Source organism: Corvus brachyrhynchos, unplaced genomic scaffold, assembly GCF_000691975.1.
Source record: "Corvus brachyrhynchos isolate BGI_N302 unplaced genomic scaffold, ASM69197v1 scaffold365, whole genome shotgun sequence".
NCBI classification, from domain to species: domain Eukaryota; kingdom Metazoa; phylum Chordata; class Aves; order Passeriformes; family Corvidae; genus Corvus; species Corvus brachyrhynchos.
The window spans coordinates 1,439,453-1,463,496 of NW_008239544.1; the positions used below are offsets into that span (position 1 = coordinate 1,439,453).

The window sequence follows — 24,044 nt, forward strand, 5'->3', positions numbered from 1 at the left end:
ATGAGGCTGCGTTCGCCTTTCCGCGGGTCCGGGATCTCCGTGCCCTCTCCCAGAGTGAGGAATCCCTCGGGCCGCACTCCCGGCCCTGCCGTCCCGCCTGGGGTGGGAGCGCAGGGAAGCCCTGGGACGGAGTGGAAGTGCCAACACCGGGTTTAATCTTCCCCCTCACAGGTGCGCCGGGGCTGTCCCTGCGACCCGGCCCGGGAAAGAGCCTCCGGGGACGGCAGGGATTCCGCTACCGCAGCGATAAAAGTCCACGAAAATAGGTAGAAATCTTTATTAGTGTTTGGTTTCTTCCCAGGGACCGTGTCAGGTAAAGCCAATGCCCTTCAGCCTCTCAGATTTTGTAGAGGTTTTTGCACCGTGTGAAAGAGAAGCGGGCTCAGGTGAGGCTTTGGAGAAGGGTTTTTGCGCCTCAGGAGCAGAAGCTGACACAGAACTTGTCTTTCCCACTTTATTTCTAGCAAAACAAAAGTATTACCTGAGGCTATTACTTCAGAGTCTACATGGAGGAGTTACTAACATGAAAAATACCAAAGTTGTTGAGGGTGATCTCACAGTTTTTAAAGCACTACGGTATCCGCTTATTTTCTACACTTTTCCCACATGGTTTTGTATATTTCTGGATATAGTGGCAATATTTTGCTATTTCAAAATACCAAATGGTATTTTGGGTGCAATTGAAGGTTTTGTGTTGCTATTCGGCATCGTAAAACTTCAAAGATTTTGGCAAAACCAACAATAATTTACAAACCCTGCAGAGTCTGAGACCTCTGGTGGAGTTTTCAGTTGTTACATCCTTTAGTGTTCCTGCTTCAAAAAAAAAAAAAAAAGGGGGGGAAAAAAAAGTCTCTGGTGGAGTTTTAAGAGTTTTTTTCCCGGCAGAGGGAGATATCTGACCGTGGAATTCGAACACACCCAGGGTTTTTGTCGCTTGTTTTATCAATATACATATAAAACTCAATGTTCAAATTAACTAGTTCAATAAGTAATTTAGCTCATTGATTTTCGGGCATATCCTAAGTGCCATTACAAGCTACGGATATTTTAAATGCCATTACCTAATAGAAGGAATGTTTTAAGCACCTTTTATTGATTTTATTACTGCTTTATTTTGCTGTCTTGGTTTAAAAATCATTTTAACCACTCTGTCATCGAGAAGAAATATATCGTTGGTGAAATACAGTCAATTTCCTAAAAACCTTTGACATCGTTAAATAAGGAATTACAGTTGTTAAATCATGTCAGGCAGTGACGGGGGACAGCGGGGAGATGGACTGGGGGCAGAGGGCCAGGGGGCTGTGCTGGCCTTTGCCACTGTCCCCGGCTGTGACAGAGCCACGGCGGGGCTGCCGGGGCTCCTCCAGCTCCCCGAGCAGCTTTAAACCTCTGGAGGGTGCCAGACGGGGTGGGAGCAGCACGGAGTGCGATGCAGACACAATTAAGGGGCATTTTAATGACCTGCTGTGGCTTTTTATTGAAATTATTCTCGAACTTGGCGCGTTTGAAGTTGGATTCTCTGGACAGTGTTGCTGGGAGTTTGGGGTATTGATGTTGTATACAAAGGGGTAAATCGAGCCAGCTCCCAGGGATTGCAGTTCCTTCCCTTCCCAGCTCTCTGGGTCTGCGATTATCAGAATTATTGAGCTAATCAGGTGGCAGATGCAGGCTGGGGATGCCGGCAGTGTGGTGCTTAATCAGAGAATTGAGAAGTAATGAGTGTTGGTGCTCAATAAAAAGCAGCTAATGAGGTGGTTGAGCTGTGGAGTGGCAAACATCCTCACTGAGAGGGGATCCTGCTCTGGAGTGCTGAGCTGGGACTGTCCCTGAGCACTGGCACCTCACCTGGAGTGGGGATGGAAGGAGGAAGGGACCTGGGATCTGCTCTTTAAATGGAACAGGTGATTCCTGCAGTATTTGTTGGGCTTTTATTTTGTTGAGAAAAACCCAATCCAACCCACACACAACCCCCAAAAGTTACACACAAAAGTTCTCAGAGGTGTAAGAATGGTTTCTGGTTTGGAAAGTAAGACTAAACCATCATAAAGTAGTTTAAAAATCAAAGTAATGATTATAAATGTTAAAGGAGGCTCTAGCTGTTGCCCCGGTGAGCTGTAGGGGGAGTGGGCAGCAGGGGAACGTCCATGGAAGGGGAGGGGGCTGTGCTGGGTCTGTGTCCAGCTCAGGGGGTCCCTGGGGGTGAACATGATGAACCTGGAACTTCCTTCCAAATCCACGTGTGCCCTGATTCTCCCCCTTTTGCCCCGATCCTCTTCCTTTTGCTCGGTTTGGGGTCGCACACTCGCCCCAAGTGCCAGGTTACTCTTTCTGGTACCTTTGCAGATGTTCTTTCCAGTGATGAGAGGTAGAAAAAGATGCATGGAAAGATCCATGCAGCTGGGAAATATTGATACCTGATACTTTGGATCCTACTCCTAAAGGACTCTTACTGATGTGATGCTTTAATACTGGTTGGGTTTGTTTTTAGGGAAAAACCTTCCTTTATTTTTCCTACTCTTCCAGACCATGCCCACTAGCGTGTATTTTCTTGAGGTACCTTCTCAAATGTGTTTAATCCATCAGGAGAAGCTGGACTTCCTCCAGACCTGTTGATAGTCTGTCACATAATACCTTTGTGCTCCCAGTTTGAACAGGAAATACATTTATTTCCCTATAAATACATTTAGCTTTGTCCAAATAACTGTAGTTTCCTGTTAAGATTTCCTCGGCCAGGGTGTGTCATAAACTGGTTTAGAAGGAATGATGCTGCCTGGAATTGAGCAAGGATAATGCAAGCCATGGAAGCAGAACAGAAAGCCACCACCACATGAATTGTGATTTATTTTGGTTAAAGTGTAGTTCAGTGATGTGCTGACACTGTCTATCAGTACATGATGGCCTGAGCCAAGCTGCACTTTGCTTCTGAACGCTTCCAAATAGCCATTTTCCCCCTCAAATATCTGTTCTAGAATGTCATCTCTAAAGCAAACAATTAAATCTGTATGTATAAACGAGTCTATTCGCTTTCTGATATGAACTTTAAGTATTTGTGTTGTGGTAGTTTATTTCTCTGTTTTCCTATAGGGTGCTTGACCAAAGCTCTGTGTGTATATGTGTGTATATATGTATATGTAGAAGTCATTACTGACCACATCTGTGAATATTGTTGCAGTTGCTGCCAAGGGATTTAAACCCTTTTGTTCCCACCTGGGGGGTAGCAGGTGACTCAGATAATCCTGCCCTCTCTCAGAGAGTGGAATTTTGACCGATAACTGTGGACATCGAATCCTCGCTTTCTGTAGTTAAAAACCAGGAGTATTGTCAGCATGTCGTATCACACCATGGAAGATATTTAATGTTTTATATTCTATGCCTCTGATTTTGTTGCCCTGTCCAGACATCACAGGGTATAAAACATCAGAAATATGGGGGTTTAATAACTAAGTCCTAACTCTAATTTTTTATTTTAATACAGATAATTTTCCTTATGTTATTCTGGTCCCTTTGCTAAAAAATGATTTTAAAAAAATAGTGGAAACAAACAGTTAAAAAAGGCAAGCACAACAGGTTCTAGTCATACTTATTTTTCCACACCTTGAGGACTAGCAAATTCTTTAATATGAGATTTTATTTGTACAAAGCAAAACTTCAAACCCACTCCAAAGCTTTCTTATTAAGTGCTGTCAGTGCGGTGATTTACAGGGGCAATAAAGATCTGGAGGGGGCACATTCATCACGGGGTTCAGCGCACCAGGAGCCATTTTCTCCAGTGCTAAAGCCAAGTGATAAAATGAATTCTTTTGTTCTATAACCAAGACACATTCCCTGGTATTTTTTTTTTTTTTAATGTGTGTTGGACTCCTTGGTTTGTAGCTTGGCCGTGTTCCTGTAACGCATTTATAAATAATGAAAAATTGCTCACATGCAGATGTGATGATGCATCTGGCAAAACCACTGCTGGAAACACAGGAACTTACTTTCTACTTGGTCTTATTCGCTAACTTTTCTCCATTGTTAATTCTTGTATGAAATTTTAACAGCATTTTTTTTAAACTACAGGGTTTGGGGAGTTTTGTTTGGTGTGGTGTTCTTTTTTTATTTTTTTGAGTGATTCTATACCTCTCTGCAAAACTCAGAGAATTCTGGTTAGGAAGTAATAAAAATATTCAAAACGAAGAGCCATTTTCATGGGGTACAGTGCAATTTGGAAAGCTTCACTTGCTTCCTCTGTTTCTAAACTTGTGCTTTGGTGACTTCTGGGATGCTGCTCCTTAACAGCAGCGGGGACGAAAGTTTGGCTTCTTGTCCAGAGGGAAATGCTGCTGCTTGTGTGGGCACTGCCCAGCCGCGGCTGGGGAGAGGAGCTGATGGGGAGAATCGGTGTCTTTGCCCGTCACCTGCGGGCTCAGAATCGGACTGTGCCGTGACTGTTAAAATAAAGGGAATTCTGGTTTTTCCATACGAAAACGCCGCCACCTATGGGCTCTGCCTGGAAGTTCTGGGAAGCCCCCTCGCTCTCAGCGGCCGGGGCGGGTGCCCTGGCACCTTTGGGACAGAAGTAGGAGAAACAAGTTGCAAAAAAATACTTTTCAGTATAATTTTGAACATCTTTACAAGTAAATGTAAACCCGCGTGAAGCTGCTGCCAATGCTGTGGTGTGGGTTGGGCTGGAGCCAGAGCCTGTGGAAACGGGAGGCCGGGAAAGCTCCGCTGTTTAGCCGGGTTCGGATTGAAGTTGCCACCACACTGGGCAGGGACACCGTCCACTACCGCAGGTTGCTCCAAGCCCTTTCCAGCCTGGCCTCGGGCACATCCAGGGATCTTGATCTGGGTAAATGCTCTTCAGCTGTCCCGGGTGTGTGTGGGATGAGCAGTTTTCCACTTGCTGTGCTTTACATCCAGGGGTTTGGAAGTAGGACTTGTGCTGTTGCCCCCCAGTCCTTGTGACTGAGCGGTTCTGGACAGTGTCCATCCGTGACTGCCTCGTAGGAGTTACTTATCCAGAGGGAAGCACTGCTGCAACAGCCCCAAGTCTCACCACAGCTGCTGTATGGCTGGTGGAAAACCAGAGCTTCGCTTGACCAAAAAACGGGATTTTGGAGATCTCTTTGCTGTAATTTTATGTTGACTCTTGAAATTTAGCAAGGAAAGCTGTGGTCTTGGAGGCTTTTTGTAGAGCTGTGTGTGTTACTGCTGATACTTTTATTGCAAAACCTTTAGTCTCTGATATTTAAGGTCAGAAATTGTAAGTGTGTGTGCGCTATTTTTTTTTTTAACCCAGGGGCCTCTTATACTGTAGTGTCATGAGAGATCCTAAAGCTTTGAGGGGAAAAAAAAATGGAAATACTTCATTTTATGAAGCAGTTTTGGGGTCAGTTTTTCTGAAATGAATGCTTTTATGTTGGATAGTTTAAAGCCCATCTGTTAACTGAAACCAACCCTAAGTGAAGTTGCAGTTGTGTTTCCTATTAGTCTTGTATCTTTCCTATTAGTCATGTATGAAAGAATACAGAGCCGTCCAGCAGAATTCCAAACAAAAATGGAAAAAGCAGATGGTGAAACTGTTGCCTTGTTGCCTTTCTTTTACAGGAGCGAGTAATTATTAATAGATCACAAAAATACTGTAAGAGTAGTTCTGTAAAGTGTTACCAGAGTCCCTGCTCAAGGTGTGCTTCTGATCATTGCGTATTGCAGGTGAAAATTGGCGCCTTTCACTCAGAGACACTGAAGAGGGTTTGAAAAATAGATCATGGATGTTATGTCTGGAAGCCTACAGTGAAAGATAAAATACACAATTTTAAATAGTTAAGCACTGCAAGTCTCTCAGGGCTCATTTATTATGTTGTCATGGTGAGCAACGAATAAAAAAATAAAATAAAAAGGCTGTTCCTTGGGTAGTTGGTACTTAGAGGCACTTTTCTTTTACAAGAGTTCCATGCTGGCTTAAGGAAAGATCTCGGAGAAAAAGAACAAACTTTATTTTTCAAATAAATTCAGCTAGGAACTCACAGCCTCCCTTGACACAGGGCTGAATTATTGTTAGTGTACACTGCTGGGAGAGTAACACTTACTGCTGTTTAACAACAATGGCTTTCCATGGAATTTCAGAAAGGCAGTAGGAAAAAGAAAGGCAGAGTTGAGTCCTGAAGCAGAAGGAAACACATCCAGCCTGGAGCCAGGCTCCTTTATCAGGCAGGGCTGCTGGAAGGGAGAAGGAACACGTTCTGTACATGCAGCTCCATATGATTTGGTTGTAAAATTCTTAATGGCTTGTGTGTGTGAAGCAGGAGGTCCTCTCTTCCCTGAATAAAATCTCCTTAGGTGTATTTCTGCCAGACTTTCTCTCTTTTCCATTCTTAGACTGCAGCCAAATATTGGGAACGTTGTGTCTGCAAAGCTCCATTTGTCATGAACAGGAGACAGTAACTTTTTAACGTCGTGATGGAAGGTCACAGGTTGAGCTTGGTAGATGATGAGTTCAAAATAGCTGTGAATTGTGTCCAGGCTGTCCCTGCAAGGTTCCCTGATTGTGAAATTCCACTGAGCAGGCTCTTGGATGCTCCCACGTTCCCATATTTTCAGGTTCTGGAGGGCACCTGAACTCCTGGGTACTAAACCTGTCGCACAGGAGTTTTCATAGTGCTGGAACCCGTGGTGCAATGGTACGGGATATTCAGGATCTATAAGGAGGTGCCTCTGAGGTTTGTGTGTACAGTTTGGGGGGGGTGATTCTTTGGGGTATAATCACTGGTGAACTCTCAAATTTCTTTTTAACTGGTAAGCTGATTGGGCTGATTGTGTTCTGGGTGTTGAGCTTGGTGGTTTTTAATGGAAATCATTCTTTACTGGTTTTTTTTATATCAGGGAGGCAATTGCCCAAGTGATGTTTTCATATCAAAGTGTCATAGGCTGTGTTTGTTGATGTAAAATGAGTCAGTTTTTAGTACAGATTACTCCCTTGGCTCATGGAAAAGTGGTGTTCTAGCTCATCCATTCTTGGATTCCAGTGATAGTCCCTTTGCTTCCCTTTGCTCCTGATGGATCCTAGAAAAGGCTAGTTAGTTCTCCACTGAGCTTGATAGAAAAGGATTTTAAAAAAATATAATATTGAAAGATGTTCTATTGGGGCATGAAGGTAACACCACAAGGGGGTACTATAATTTTATCAAATTTGCCTTGGTAAGTTGTTTTGTTAAGGTAAAGTGATTACAGCCAGCAGAGTTAATTTTAATATGCTAATACACCACAGTAAGTTGGAAACATAAATAAAATGATACAATTAATTTAAATGTAGAGAAGGTAGAGAAGCTTAGGAAGGTGACCTGTGTGTTACACTGAGATTGCACCCAGGCTGGGCAGATGTGAAGGGTTTCTCAGCAGGCTCCGGGAGGTTCCGGGCTGAGCTGCACTGACCTTTGTGGGAGGACGTTAACGCAGCTCTGCAAAAACTGCCTTCTCCAAAAGTTTGCTTTCATCTCTCTCAGCTGTGGGGGTTAATGGTTTTAACACCTGTGTGATGGTGGCTGTTTATTAGGAATTTTTTTTCAATGGAAAAATGCATTCTCTGGCATTCCTCTATTAGTGGAGTAATTGCTCTCAATTAAAATACATTGCTGGGACTCAGCTGGCACCCAGTTGGGAGGGTGGATGGGTGTTAAATCCCCAGGGCTGCCCTAGGGGTTGGAGAACTGCTGCCAGTTGTACTTTTTGTGTCAGAAGCTTTGGATGAGCTCCAGAGAGCCAAACTAGAAAACAGGGAAGAAATAACATGTCAGTAGAACACATGAGACAAATATTTTCTGCTAATTTCTACAGAAGAGAACAAATTTGTCATTCCTGTGATCCTGTTGAGTGAGTTTTACTTTCATTAGGAGGTTCCCAAGACCACCATTTTCCCCCAGGACATGGAAAACCAAACTGCATGTCAACAAACCAGTGGAAAGGCTGGTTTCCCAGGGATGGTAATTGGGAATGATGTAACTACGGGATTTTCCAAATGCTTTTCAAGATGTTTTCAGTGGCTGTTTGCAGTCTGTGATTGAAATCTTCACATGGCATCAGAGTGTGTGGAGAACTTCGCCTCCAATGGGCACAGAATGCTGTTTGTTCTGGTCACGTTCCGTGGTCATTCCCTGGCTTTGCGTGGAAGATGTGCCCAAGGAGTACCATCAGAACATCATTAACTAAGAGCTGCAGCCTCAGTGTTCTGCATCTTCCACATAAAGCCCAGGGGGCTGGATTTAAGGACTTCTGAGTGCCAGTGAAAGGCTTTGATTTCCCTGGGTGTGAGCTGTGTCCTGTTTAGGAAGGCTGCAGGTAAAATATGGCAAAATTGGGAGTTCTAGTGAGAATGTTTAGTCACAGAGAACTCACAGGTAACTTTTTTCCAAGGAAGAAACCAAATGAGTGCATTCTAGATTTTGTATAACAAATTACTGGTATTGAATTATCAAATTATATGCACAATTAAATTTTTATTAAATAAGGAATAACGTATGCAATATTATGCTAATCTGGTGCAGTATAACAAGTTTGTAAGTTTAACACACCGTGCACTGTGCCTCTGCCTCCCAGGGGACTCGTTTGAGATGTAAGGGATTCAGCAGTTGAAAAGGAAATTATAAAATTAGTCACTTGAGTAATTTAAACATGCAAATAAGTGTCCCAACTGTGGTGATACCAGATTTAGCTGAATTTACTCGGGCTGCTTCGACTTTATCACCCTAATTATTCCAGCTTTGTGTCAGGCTTAAGAAAGCAGGAAGCCAGAATTCTCTGTTACACAAGTTTCTTGTGGTGCTATTACTGCACTGTGTGTGCCCTAGCGCACTCACTGGGAAAAACTTATTCCAAGGGTTTGTTCCCTGCTAATTAGCAGAACAAAAGCAATCAGGACTGTTCTATCACCAGAGACTTAGCACACTCAGGTTTTATGAGTCAAGCTGAGTGAGGTACAATGCACGTGTATTCTGATAGCAAATGTACAGCCCAGCTGAGGGAATTCCGTGTGCTGGAGCCCCTCAGGAATTCAGTAAAAATTACTTGTTTAGGTAATGACTTTTTTTTTTTTCCCTCAGAGCCATCTCCTTGCATGTCTCTGACGTTAAAACATAGCTGGCTTCATGAAAATATTAATTATTTTAGAAATCTTATCTACAAGGAACTGGTTGCCAGAGGAATGCTGATGGAAATAAGCACATGATTGAGTTGCACATGCAGGGCTGTTTTCAGGCTCCTGTTAATATTAAAAGAATGTTAATGTAAAACATTAAGATAAGAAATCAGAGGACAGTCTCTACCTCCATGAAGCCCAGGAGCTCCTGCTGAGCTTTGCTCAACCAGAAAGTACAGAAGCTCTGTGATTAAATTGATTTAGCCCTTATTATTGGCAATAGGGTGACTATTGCTCGGATGTAAGAGTCATTTTTTTTAAAGGTATCTTGGTGATAAAATGATGAGAGTCTAAGAGACATTTCTTCTTAGTTTTTGGCATAACTTTTCACATTTTTTTTCCCTCAGGAAGTGTACACAACAACCCCATTTTTCACATGAATAAATGAAAATAATCTTTGCAGCCATGGATGCTTCTTAATATTAGTTGAAAGTAAAGGCGCACATAGGGCTTCTAGTCTATAAAGAAGGGGAGAAAACAAATAAGAACAAGTGTTAATTCATGTACACAGAATTTGTGTCTGCACAGCAGGTGAAAATGCTACATTAATGCTGGAAATATCTGTCCTGCTGTGTAGTTTTCCTTCCTTTTTATTACTCTAGTGTTTGGTCTCGTATGAATGCACCGTACTTATTTGCATGTTATCACGACAGATTCCTCTTTGCTTCTAGTTATCCATATAAAGAGATAGATGCTACACATGACCTCAAGAAAGTATTCAGATGAAACACTATCTTAAAATATTGTGGGTTTCATAGCACAGTGTATATATACATACATTTTATTTTTAGTTGAGGTTATTAATTGCTCACAAAAATGCCAACTAAGAAGAATGTTGTTAAAGTGTAATGTCAAACGCTTCTAATTATGGCAATGTGAGGAGCAGGGGTCAGTTGGAATGTCCATGAGATTAAATAGAAAATTATCCTGACTGTGTGACTCAAAGCTTTCAGCACCCCTGTTTGAGGAACCACCAGCTGTGGCCGTGGTCCCCCATGGAGCTCAGTAACGCGTCGTGGATCGACGCCTGTGTTTGTAACGGGGTCAGACCTTGCTCTGGACATGTGCAGGGATGGACAGTCCGTGCCTCTGGGCAGTAACTTGTCAGCCATCAGCCCTGTCATCGCTGGAACCTTGAGCTGGATGTCTGGGTGAGCCTGTCCCCACTAAAAACAGCCTTGCCTTGCTCTCAGGGGAGTGCACTGACCGTGTTCCTGCTGGGGCCGGACATGAGAACCGTGTGCCAGTGCCTGACGCGGCTCACGCTGCCGTCGCGCGCTCCAGGTGTGCGATGCCGCTTGCTTGGCGTGTCTGCCCACTCGTTTGCAGCTGGGTTGTTCTACCCTGTTTTTAAACAGAAGAGAGGCTACTCTTGCTGTGCTTCCACTTGCCACATGTGTGGGGCTGCTGCCTCAGGCTGGTGCTCTCCAACCTTCTGGCATGTCGTCGGTCTGGATCTGCAGTAGTCATAAGATATATGTTGTGGAAATAATTCCTCTTTTTGTTTTTTCAATTAGAATAACAAGGAAAAAAACTTACAAAATGTGGATTAATTTGATAATTTGGTCTTGCTGGCCACACAAATTCCAGTTAAAGCTTGTACTTCATGAGGAACCAAGTGTGATAGATGACATGCTCTGTTTTGGTCTGGAAGTTTGTTTACCTCTGTTATTAATGTTGTGTCATACTCTGAAAGGATCAAGGACACCGTATAAGGGGAATATTTTTTTACAAAAGGGAAATGAGTGTAGTGAGTGGAAGAAGGGTGAGAATACGTACAAAAGTGACAAGCAACCCGTCAGTCATTTTATGTTACTTTTCCAGATTGCTTTGTGTGGCACTTGCATTTTTCCAGTGGGTTTTTCTGATTATGCTTTATGTATTTTGCTTGACACAGCAGGTACTTGGCGTTTGTACTTTTGTCTACGTGACTCACAAAATGGGCTTTTCCTTAAAATAGGTATTTTTGCACTGTTTTATGCAGCATCATGGTGGATTGGTGTGCTTGTGCCTCAGACTGGCAGGTCAGTGAAGCCAGGGAACAGTCAGCACAGGAGAGGGGAGCAGGAAGCCTCTGAAGGGTTCTCTGAGATCTTGGCTGCTCCTTGGGTTCCTTTTCCTTGACACCTTACAAAATAATCCGCTGCCAGAGAATTTCTTGCCTGTGTACAACTTCCCTGGTGCCTTAGGTGTTGGTAAGTTAAAACCATGCTGGGCTGCTCCAAGATAAGGTGACTGGTGAGAGGGGTGCTGGAGCAATCTTCAGTGCTCTCCTTCCATCCCATGGCCAAAACCACCGGAACCGTCACACTCCACAGGTACATGATCCTGCTGGAGTGGCCAGCATGGGCATTACCTCCTGGGGACTGCACCTCCCAGCTCTGAAGAGCAAGTCATTTGCATGAGGTAATTAAGTTTTTAATGCCAGGTGGTCAGAGAAATCTCTTGCAGGAGGCAGTGCCCGACGCAGCAGCTCAGGGAGGCCTCTGGAGCTGGCCACGCAGGACGTGTGAGCTGCTGTTTGAGGGAGCCTGCACAGGCTGGGCTGAGCTCTTTTTGTGGTTTCTGGCCTGCCAGAGGCAGAGCTGGGCCAGAACCCTGGGAAATGCACTGATGGCACCATGGCAGGGCAGTGGGGTAATCTCCAGGTCTATGTCTTCATAGTGCTTATTGAGTTTTCAGCATTTTAGAAAAGTTCATCCTTCAGGTCTTCAGTACACAATGAAACATTTAATCATTTGAAGTTCATATTAGGTCTAAAACTGAAAGTAGTCTGGTTCCTTCGGAGAAATTTCAGTGTCTCCAGAAAATATCAATACCAGCTCTTTGAGAGGCTCTTGGCTGCTCAGGTGACCCTGGGGGGACTTTGGATTCCTCTCCAAGTTCTTTTTGGAGCTTTCACTGGGCCACAAAAATGCCACTCAAAAAACCTTGTCGTTTAATGAAGCTGTTGCTCTGCAAAGAACAAGTTAGATGAGGTAGCTGTCAAAATATGTGCTTGGTCCTCTTCTGACCTAAAAAGTCTGGATTTGGTCCCTGATGTCATGAGGCCAAACTTTCTCACTTCCTTGACTTTAGGAAGGCAACTGTGACTGAGATACTGCAATGGATGTGTTGGGGACTGCGTAATTAGTGTCTGAAATCAGCGCTTAATAGCTTGTCTTCATAAATTTATTTTCCCTTCTGGAAAAAAGTGTTGATATTTTAAGCATTTTAACTGTTCATGCTTATTTTTTTGCTTCCTTTTATGACATAAAAATTCAGTTTGGTTCATTTTGAGCCTGACTAGAAGGCGAGGTTTATTTTGGCAGCTTAGTTGTAGATCGGCCAAGAGGAAAATGAAAAACTGTAGCCTGTGGGCATTCTGCGTGTGCTTATCTCCGTCCTGCTGGAGCAGGGATAACTGTCTCCTTCCTAGGAAAGGAAAACAGGTTGAGGAGAAGCCTCACATAGTTATATTTTCTCTTTTTTTTTTTTTTTTTACTGTAGCAATTCTGCACAAGGTCTGCTGGCAGTGTTGGGGGTGGCACAGACACACCCACAGCTCAGGGTATGCTGAAGTACTTTTGCCCAACAGAAGTTTAATCAATTTATTAAATATTTGTTTTTTCTGCTCCTAATGTTTGGAAAATAACTTGAGACTGTATATCTCTGAGTATTAATCTAAGAGTGAATCAGAAAACAATAATTTCTGTAGGCTCCTTTTTTGGTGCTATAATTCAGCCAAGGGCACACATTCCAACAGCCCGGGCACTGGGCTGGTCCCTTCAGGGCTGTGCTCTCACCACAGCCAAGGCCAGGCGTTGTCAGGTTGTCCTGCTGTGATCTCAAACACCTCCCAAACTCCATTGGTGCCATCAGGACCGGCTGGGACACGAGGGGTGCAGAGGGAGCCTGGCTGCCAGCCCTGGTGCTGTGAGACCCCTCAGCTACAGCAGCCTCTGCACCCACCTTTGCTGCGTGGCACGGTGTCAGCAGAGCTCTGCTTGGGAGGGCTGGTAAGTCAGGGACAGCCAATTCCTGCTTTAACAGGACCTGTAACATTGGATGTGAGGTACTGAACGGCTTTAATTTACAGATCCCAGGATGCTCGCTCACTCTATTTGCTTTTGCATCATCAGCTCTTTCACATGAAGCATTTTAAAGATTCGTAGTTATTAACTTTCTGCCAAATTTTATCACTTTGTGTTGTGTGCTGTTTCCCACTTGGATATATGGGAATTTTTTCTTACGAGGGATGATCAACATGTAAAATCTTAATTTTTAGGAGTTGGTACAAGTTCAAATACTATTGCTTTAAAAGAAAAGGACTCTAGTGAGACACAGAGAAGAAACTTGATGGAAAAAGTGAGGGACCTCTGTGCTTTTTGGTAGTTTTTTTTAAAGCTTCTTGCTCAAAGGCATCTACCCTGTCCTCGGAGGACTTGGGTATTGGTTTGATGTCAATTCTTTCACAAATAAACTCTTCTTTCTGTTATTCTAATCATACATGTATGCTGCTAATAAAATTCTTCCTCAGGGTATCTGGGAGGAAGACCTTATTCCTTTGTTTTGGGCCAGCCGGCGACTGCGGCACTGGTGGATTAGCATATGAGAAGTTTATTCCAGAGAAACAGCTTTTTCTGGAAAATTGCTTTGACAGAAACCCCTCATTCTGTGACCAGAATTCACAGACTTTCAAAGTAATTAGGGGGACTTCAGTAACAAAGAAATACAGGCAGCAAATCCAACAGGAGATTTGGCCGTTGCTCCGCAGCCTTCCTGTCTGCGTGTCCCTCCTGCTGCTGGGGGGAGCAGGGAAATGGAGGGGAAGAGGAGTTACTGATGGTGCTGAGAAGCCTTTATTGCTGGGACACCAAACTCATCCATCTCCTTTAGGCAGAGCTCTGTTTTTGGGAGCAGGAGCACGAGCAGCCTCGCTGTGGAGGTGTGGTGTGGCAGCAGGCACCTGGCAGGAGCTGTGTGGTCTAACACAGGTCGGCTCCAAGGAGCAGGGCAAGAGGGCGTTCCAGAAGCTGGGCATTGTGGTATGGGATGGCACTGGCAGGGCGTGTGCCGGCCTGGCAGCCAGTGGCATCTCCCACGGGCCGTGCCTGTGGCAGGCCCCGGCTGTGTCCCGGCGTGGGGCGGAGTGGGCTGCACTGGCCACGCAGTTCCCCAGTTCCCGCTAAGGGAAGAAAGCACCCATATTTTCTTGATTAAACCATTAAAAAGTCTTTGGGGATGGGAAGGGGAAGGATAAAACCCTCTGGAGAAGAGTAGTGCTCTTAATGGCCTTCACTCTGTGGGCGATGCCCACCACCGGGCATTGTCCCCCTTCTTTTGTCCTAATAACAAACGCACACTGTGGGCTTAAGGGTTGCTGCTGGAACTGTGGGCCCCACTGCCTGCTGACTCAGGGTTACTGAGAGTGTGCTGGCATTCTGGGCCAGCCTGGGCTGAGGGAAAAACAGCTTTCCTGGGTCTTTCTTGGGACTGACCCTAATTGTATTTCCTTATGCTGCCCAAGGAGGTTTGTCTCCTTCGTGCCTCTGATCCTATGGCAACAGAAATCACAGATCATGATTAAGTAAATGCAAAGTCTGTGGTGTCGGATCCACGTGTGCAGTGGTGGCAGCCAGATGGCTGGGAGTTTCCATGTGTGTGCTTTCTTGCAGAAGTTTGGGAAAAATCAATTTGCACAATCAGGATGACTCCCAGCGCAGAGTTCCTGTGTAAAGGTGAGGTGGCCTGGTGCCACCAGAGCATCTTCATCCCAGGGCCAGAGTCTGCTGGATGCCAGGCGTGTGGGGCAGGTGTGCTGAGGGGTGGCACACCACAGGTGCCCCCCCAGCCTAGCCCATGCAGGAATGTGCCCAGCAGCTTTCTCCCAAAGGAAACATGAGGAAAACATCTTGTTTTAGAGAGATATTTAATATGTTTTTCATATTTGGAAGGCAGTTAATGTCTGGGAATGTCCTTTTTCTCCCTGGCCAGCATGATTAATATTACTTTTGATCTTTGTTAAAAAAAAAAATCAGAGTAAAAGTGATTTATCTGCAAGGAAAGCAACAGCAATTATTTACTCTGTATTCATGGTTAAAGTTGCTTTCTTTTAAACATTATTTTTGGGAGGGTGAAAGTTCTTAAAAATAAACATGGTTCGAATTATTTTTAGATTAAAATACTTTATGGAAGGAGAGCTGAGTTTTAGTGTTTGAGCATTAAACCAGGTAGTTAAGTCTTTGGGGAAAACACAGATGTAGAAAGGCTGAGCAGAAATGTGCCTGGAGCTAATTACATGGGGTGGCTAACAAGGATTCTAATGAGGATGCTCCTGGGTCAGGTGGTTGTGCCCCGGTGGGCTGGTTTGCTGCCTTCCTGCCAGCCCTGTGCTGGGGCTTGGCTGTCCGTGGGCTATGCTGTGCGTGGGGCCATCCAGGCTGGTGGGCACAGGGACTGGGCACGGGGATTGGGCACAGGGTGTCCCCGGAGCAGGGCAGGAGGTACCCGCGCATCGGCTGTGCTGCTCTCGTGAAGCGTTGGTGAAAGCTGCCCTCAGCAGAGCACCATTGAGGCTTGGCAGAGGGCTATAGGTAATGTGCCGATAATTCAGGATGTGTTTGAAAAAGTTCATCAGAATTATTGCTGTAGCTTTTTTGCCTGTGAAGCTGAAAACTTCATCTACCTGGTGTCCAGTGTCACAGTCTGACTGGGAACCACAGAACCATGGAACAGCTCAAGGTCACAGGATGGAATTTGTGGTATTTTAATTATATATTTATTATATAATTAATTAATTATATAATTATATATAAATTAATTATATAATAAATCAATTATATATTAATTTATCATGGTCCCTTCCAGAACCAGCAGCAGATGTGATGTCCTGAGGCCAGGGATGGTCCCTCTCTGCCCTGGGGAATGATGGGCTGCAAACTGGGGTCCACTCTTAATACCAAAACTAGGTGTCTGTTGGGGCTGACATCTCTCTCCATGCATCCCTCTGGGATGCTGCTGGGCTGGAGTAGGAAGAGAGAAGCGTTTTTTTGGTTCTTTATTTTTCTCAGTCTAAGTGTTTAAAGGCTATCTGAGCTCATGTGTTACCTTTGGGAGAGGTGATAACTGGTGATCCATCCATGACCCCTATGAGGGGTTTAGGATGTGCAGGTGAGAAGTGCAGGTGTGGGACTTTGGAGGCACAGCGGTTGTAGTGGTTCCCTTCTAGACAGAGAGGACAGCAGCTTTACAGCCAGTGAGATTCTGGCCCAAGACTGTCACAGGTTTTGTACTAATTTTACGCCCAGACGTGTCTCTTGGGCAGTCAGAGGCAGTGAGGGTCCAGCTGGGCAATGAGCAGGGTCCTGTGGAAGGGGATCTCTGATCTTTGCTGGTTCTTCTGATTGCTTTCTGCCTCTGGCTTACACCATGTCTAATTAATAGTAACAAATGAAAAACCAAGACTGAGCTATTGAGTCCATAATGCATGGGTAAGCTAAAAAGATAACCCCAAGTTACTTCTCTACTTCCAGAAAATAGCCCTGAGTTCTTCATTTTGTATTAAGGCTGTTCTGGTGTGACAGCAGGTCATGTACCATAGACATGATTGTCAAAGAAAACACTGTTTATCCTTCTCATTTGATTACATTCTGTGATGAATAACAGAGATTTCCTTTTACTTACACCTTCCATTATGGCCATACAGATGTCATTTGGGTGGAAATATTGCACTGGTCCGATTATCGTGTAAAATCATCCGTGTTATTTTCAGCCTTAAAAGCCCAAAGCGAAGTGCGTCCACCCCAGTTGGGGCAGAGACTCCTGAGAATGATTCTGCAGGACTTGGGTGTATTAAATCCTGTGGAGCAAATCACAATGGGCTCATTCCCAGCTGGGGCTCTCTGGGCTTTTTCACCTCTGTAGTTACTTGGTAATACAGAAAGTGGTTTATGCTTCATATCCCTGTTCATAACCTCACAGCACTTGGCTGCAAAATCCTGTGAGGTGGTGTTGTTCTGGATGCAGGAGCTCAGGCTTGACTGAAGGAGTTTTATCATTTCCTCTGCAGTGGCTGATGCAATTAGAGGGGTTTGGTGTAATTAGCACTATGTGACAAAGGGATGTGGCCAGAGCAAACCTATTTACTGAGCCATGACTCACTTCTGCACATTGAGGAGCCCATGACTCACTCGTGTGTCACTCTGTGACACCATCCTTCATCTACAAGGCTGCTCTGTTGAACATCTGATGATTTTGATTTTTCTCCTTGGAACTGCCTTGGCACAAGGTTATCCAGGATGAGGCTGTTGATCAGCAGCTCCTTCGGATACTGAAATTTTCCTTGTGGGTGATGCACAGTGCTCCCCAAACCCAACCTCTAGACTGCAGCAGAGATGTGTTGTGGTTGAATTGTCTTCACTTTGAGCCATCCCCATCGCACACCTGGTCCCACTGAGTGGTTGGCCCTTGTTCTCAATGTGCGATTCACTATCAGGGTGCTTTGATTAATGCAAGTGACTCCTGCAGGGTAGCATTTTCTGTGTCAGGATCCTGAGGGTCCAAACCTTCCATCTCACCTACTTTGATACAATTTTTGTTCTTTTCATTGTTAGTGTACAAAACATAATTCCACTCATAATGAGTTTATGGACCTAATGCTACCCTATTCCTAAGAGGAATTTAGATTGCTGTTAGATATTAGAACATTTCTCTGAAAAATAGTCCATAAATTTCTGTTCTTCCTCAAGAGTCTCAGTGTTTGACAACTGGTTCCTCTGATGGGTTTTGTGTGTTTTGTTCTGTTTTTTTTTTAATTATACATATTCCCACTTTTGGGCAGGGAGTCTACTGGTCCCTCCCAAGCTGCTTCAGCACCACAGATGTGAATCGTCTGCTTCAACTCCACAGTGAGCTGAGAAATATCTTCTCAAGAGTGCTTAGAGTTGTGAACACTGTAAATGAGAGCAGCAACAGCAGAGATATAGGAAACAGATGCTGTGGCTTCCGGCTGGAAATTCAGTGACTGTTCTGGCAAAATACTTTAGACTCATTAGATGCAAAAAGGTACTACAAACCCACACAAACCTGTCAGACTTGAACGCTGCAGCCTTAGATGGTGGTGGTTACCATGCTGGCCCACGAGCTGTAGAAACTTGAATTACGTCGTGAGAATCTGTTGTCTTGAATTTGGTCAAAACATGCTCTTAGTGAGTGGCAAAATCACTTGAAGGAAATGTCAGTGATACCACAAAATCCCAGAATGGTTTGGGTTGGGAAGGGACCTTAAAGCCCATCTCATCCTACCCCCTGCCATGGGCAGGGACACCTCCCACTATCCCAGGCTGCTCCGAGTCCCGTCCAACCTGGCCTTGGACAATTCCAGGGATCCAGGGGCAGTCACAGCTTCTCTAGGAACCCTGTGCCAGGGCCTGCCCACCCTCACAGTAAAGATTTTTTCCTAATGTCCCATCTAACCCTGCCCTCTGGCAGAGTGAAGCCATTCTCTGCTGTCCTGTCATTCCTTGTAAATAGTCTCCATCTTTCTTGTAGGCTCCTTCAGGTACTGGAAGGGTAGAAGGAGAAAAAAACTTTCCTATCAGGTGATCACAGCTTCTCTAGGAACCCTGTGCCAGGGCCTGCCCACCCTCACAGTAAAGATTTTTTCCTAATGTCCCATCTACCCCGGCCTTCTGGCGGAGTGAAGCCATTCTCTGCTGTCCTGTCATTCCTTGTAAATAGTCTCCATCTTTCTTGTAGGCTCCTTCAGGTACTGGAAGGGTAGAAGGAGAAAAAAACTTTCCTATCAGGTGATAGAATTGTACCCACCTGGGTTTGCTAAGTCCCAGGTAGTTTTTGGAGTGCTGAGTTGGGGTCAGTACTGGCTGAATGTAAGTGATGTGGTTTAGTGATTTTATGGATGGTTCTTGCCAGTCTACGTGGGTGTGGAAACAGACCCTGTTGCACACTCTACCTTTATGGAGTGGATAAACAGGGGTTTCATCCGCTTCCCATTTACTGGTACATTTTGTTGTCTTTGCCATGGGCATTTAAAACTGAGATGTTCTGAAGAGCCCTGCATGAAATTTTAAAGAGACGGGACCTTTCATCTGCACACCAGCAGGACACCAGATAGATGAACAAGAAAGAAAGAGAAATTGTTTTTGAAGCAATAGCAAAAAAAATAACAGTAGAAGCAATTATTTTATCAAAGGTTTATTTTCTTTCTTGTTTTTTAAAGACCTTTCCTCGGTTGAAGTTGGCTACCTTCTTATGTATGTTTGATTTGTGGTTTTCACAAGGTCCAAATGAAAAATGTCAGCTGGAAGATGTGTATTGTTAATGAGCAATCACAATGGCCCCGGTGATTTCAGTGAATTTTGGTGCTCAGAGGATTGCAAAACTCTTGTCTTGTATCCCCCAAACAGGAACACATTTCTCTTTCACATTTCACTCTGTTCCTTGACTACGGACAGACCTTTTCAAAGAGGAAGGATGAAGTTAGTCTTTGTTTGTCTTTGTTTGTCATGTTCTTGCTTGTGGTGACATAAATGGTGTTCTTTGCGGCAAGGAGCTGGACTGTGATCCCTCAGCTGCCTCTGCCAGGCCATTAGGCAGTAATCTCCACTTGGGTTGCTTTGGCTTGTGTTGGTGGCCCGACTGTGAGAAGTTCACTATTGCATTACTGGTTCCAGGTCCTTTCAAATCGCTGCTGGTTTTGATCAGTTTTCCTTTTGCTGACTGATCTCCTGCCTGCTGCTCCTCACCCTGCTGGGAGATGTTCCCCTGGGGTGATGGAAGCTCCAGCTGAACCCCATCGCCTGGCTGGGGTGGCTCTGACTTGCTCCAGATGTGCAGGTGGGATGGTTTTGGTTTTAATATTGATGGTGCTCCAGTGGGAAGGAAAATAAAGCTCCTCTCCTTGTGTGTTTATCGTATGACACACTGGGAGCAGACTGCAAATACCACCAGCTGCCCCAAGAATTGATTTGGAGCAGAGAAAGAGTTTGAGGGGAGAGCAAAGCCACCAGCTGTGACAACCCTGAGTCATGGGGAAGAAAGTAATCCATGGGGTTGGGACTGACAGCTGGGCTGGGCTTTACTCCCATGCTGATTAGAACATATTCTGGAGGAGCTCTGCTGTCCAGAATGTGCAGGACTGAAGACATTATGCTGGTGGCTTCTTCCAGGCTGAGGAAAACTCAGAGAAATCTAAAATATGAATAAACATATCTCATGTTCCTCACTTTCAAATCTACAGACCTTGTATTAATTAAATAGGGCAAGCGGGCAGGGAAGGGGTTTGTACTGCCAGTAAATATTGGAACTGGGATCTTGTTTGAATTAGGGTGATGTCTGCTGGGCAAGAGACACCTACAGCCATATATAAGACCAAAGCTTCCAGCAGTCCATACTGACTTCCCTGAAAAGCATATTTATATCTTCCAGACCAGTAATTAATCACTCAGTAGGACTTTTTGGGACGTGAATTCACAGAATATCTTTTTGTACTGCCAGGAACCACAAAGCATGGGCACAATTAAAACTCTGATTTAATTTATTACGTAGAGGCATGGAATGGGAATGTTCTAAGCGATGTTGACAGACCAACATTTCACAACCACCTATTTTTTTTTAAATAGAAAACAAATGCTGCTCCTTACAAAAATTAAATTACATTAATAGCAGTTTTCTAATACACTGCTAAGGAAGAAAATCAAGTTTTGGCATTAATTAAGATGTGAAGAAGTGGTATAATTTTTAAAGAGAATGCATTTCAAAGTTGTCTGTTTATATAAAACAAACGATACTGCCTTTTGTTGAAATGCACTTTAAAAGTACACAGTTCTTTTGAAAAATTAAAAATAATTGCTGAAAGGCTTTTGTATGCTGATAATTTCCTTTTAGTTAATCTTGGGAGTCCCTGCAGCTCCTCTGGTGCCTTCATGTGCTATTGTCCATTTCTTGGCCTGACACTTGCAAAAACGCACTGAAACAGATGCACTGAAAATCCACAAAGGTGATTAAATAAGTGAAAAATTTATCTTATGGTGACAGATTAAAAAAAAAAAATCAAGCCTCTTCTGTTATCAGAAAAGCACTGAAGAGGTGGTTGAACTTGGTCAATAAGTGCCTACACGGGCAAAAAGAATTAACAAATAGAGAGCTCTTAAGAGTAGAAGAAAAAAAATGAGATTTAGTGAATTGAATTAAAGGTAGACAAAAATTTGACTAGAAATAATGTACGTGTTAATCAGGGAAGGTGATTAATCACTGGAACAACTTAATGGCCATTATGGTGGATATTTTAACATCGAGAGTGGATGATTTTCTAAACCTGCAGTTCAAGTGCAACTATTGAGCTTTAAACTGGAAATAATACAGAAAATTCTGGTAGCCTGTATAAGCAAAGTGTCAGATCAAATCATCACATTATCTTGAGTCCTGTGAATTAACAAGGCACTTTTGTTTCTGAATAAACACGACCTCTAATAATTTCCTTTTTCTTGAACAACTCAGTCCTACCAGCTCGAGTTTTTATGATGTTTTAGTCCATCATCATTAATTGAACAGGGATTTCTTCAGTGGTGAACTGAAGTACAGAAAATAAATGTGAGGAGCTGTCAGAAAAATAGAATAAAAATTTTTTTTGATATTTCTGCCTTTTTGTATACTCCTATCTGTTCTTCTCTTCAATCTCCCATGCTTTGTGTGGCGGTGGCATCCCGTGTCACGCGTGGTGTGATGCAGGGCTGGAGTGACACTTCCAGCTCTAATTTTGCTACCTCCTGTGCATGTCACAACATTGGCTTCTGTGTTTTATTATTTGGTGTTTATCGTATCTGCTTGTGAACGTTGTGTTAGGGTAGTGATGGGATAAACCACGAGGAGCTGGGAGAAGTGACTGTGGAGAAAGGGTTTCATGTTAATAAACTGCACGTAAACCTGTGCTGGTAAAAATCCTCCTCTGGCTGACCTGTGCTGCAGTGCCAGGTGAACCCAGCGAGTTACAAAGATGTGACCCCAGAGCGGGGCTGGGCTCTCACCCTCAATCAGAGAGGGCCTTTTGGAAGTGACACTGAAGGTTATCTTGGGACAGCTTTCCAAGCTGATCTTACATTTCAAGTGCGGAGGAATCCATGGATGGATGGAAAGGTAGTCCCAGAAATTAAATGTGGGTCACCATCTGCGTGACCAGAAGTTTTATACCCCTGGTGCTGAGATAAGACCAGGCTCATTGAAGCCAACAGGAGAAGCTCATGCTGCTTTCAGCTGCCCCAAGATGATTTGAGTGCCCAAAGGTTCCCAGCTGCACTGGGAATGCTGGAGCTCAGAGAACAGAGAATAACACAGGACGAGCGTAGCACTGCCCTTTGGGTGCCAACGTGAACAAATCTGACACAGAGCAATGAATGGATGAAGTAATGGCACTTTACTGTACAAATCAATCAAATGTGATAAAAAAGGGTAAATGTTTTAAAACCATGAAAATAATTGAGTTTGCAGAGCAAATTTGTCTGCAGTTTAAGGCTATTTTAAAATAACACGTACAGAGATCTTTCCACTGGAGTTTGAAGGACTCTTTCATTTCTGAACTGACCAGATACAGTTTAAAATATGTTGGAGAAACCACAAACAGATTTTAAAACCTGTTCCAGGACAAGTGAAATTTGGGTATGATTTACAGGATTCCTGGGGGGATACTTCACAGTGCACGTCTCTGTTTCTTCTGGGACTTTAGAGGCATTTGTTATCCATGTTTCCGTGTTTTAAGGAGCAGGTATTATCCCATGTACTGGTACCAAATGGTTTGGTCCTGAACTGGGAAGAGTTTTATTGCGCTGTTGATGTTGGGGTCGGGAGGCCAGGGGACACCTGTTTGTTTGGCTCTCGGAAGAACTCTGTCCCTTGATGGATTTTAGATTTATTCACACACTGGAGATTGCAGATGACAGTTTCTCTGACTTTCTTTTTAGATTCATGGTTTGCAAAGGTTTTTTTCTTAATGAGCTGTTAATTCGTAACAGTATTCACCAGTGATGTAAAATAGCTGTCTGGTGCTTTCCAAGCTGGTTTGCATTGTGCTGGAGTTCGCAATTTTTAAAAGAAAAGGATTTATTTCGTCCTGAGATTTCTTTCTTAGGTCACAAATTTCATAAGGAAATTTTTTTAAACTTGTTTGTGCTTAATATTTGCCCAAATATATGCAACATCTGACCTTGGCGTGCATCGTTGTGTTTTTATAAATTAATTCTCTTACATCTAAACCCCCACCTCTGATCCTTCAGAGCCCCAGCAGTGTCATCCAGGTCTAGCACAGCTCCTTCTGCTCCCTTATGGACTTGCTCTAAAAACTGCTGGACACTCTGATGCATAAGCTCACAGATGCACAAAGCTTGCGTTTAAAACATCTTTTGGCATGAAATCTGTCCTCCCCATCCCCGGAAGTGTCCAAGGCCAATTTGGACAGGACTTGGAGTAACCTGGTCTAGTGGAGGATGTCCCCTCGCAATCGCTCTCATAGTCAGGTACAATGAAGAGCTATCCTGCCTAATATTTCAGTTTTTCCTGCTCAGACATTTTATGCTGTTTTGCTTCTGAGCAATACCAAACCTCTAAATAACTTCATAATTAGTTTCTGCAGTGGTGTGGAAATAAAACTGAAATGAGAAGTTAACACTCAAAGAAAGCACCGTTTTAGTAACTGGGTGAGGAATGAATGCTCAGGCACTGGAGGCTTGAGGATCATATTGTCACTGCTCACACAGGGACTGAGAAAGGAGCAGCGGATGCCATCATCAGGGAATGTCGGGATGCCGCAATCCCCACACGTGCAGCAGGTGCCCGCGCCAGCCGCTGTCGCCAGCTCGGGGTTTGCAGCCGCCGCGCAGGG

General features: G+C 44.1%; 1 long non-coding RNA gene across 1 annotated transcript in view; it reads left to right on the forward strand.

Moving 5' to 3' along the window:
* The window catches only part of LOC108448450, a 37,613-nt gene continuing 13,569 nt past the window's right edge, over positions 1-24,044 (forward strand). Inside the window, exons 1-2 of the long non-coding RNA XR_001864331.1 lie at positions 1-54; positions 172-266. This is a non-coding gene — a long non-coding RNA (uncharacterized LOC108448450). The remainder of the gene's footprint in view (positions 55-171; positions 267-24,044) is intronic.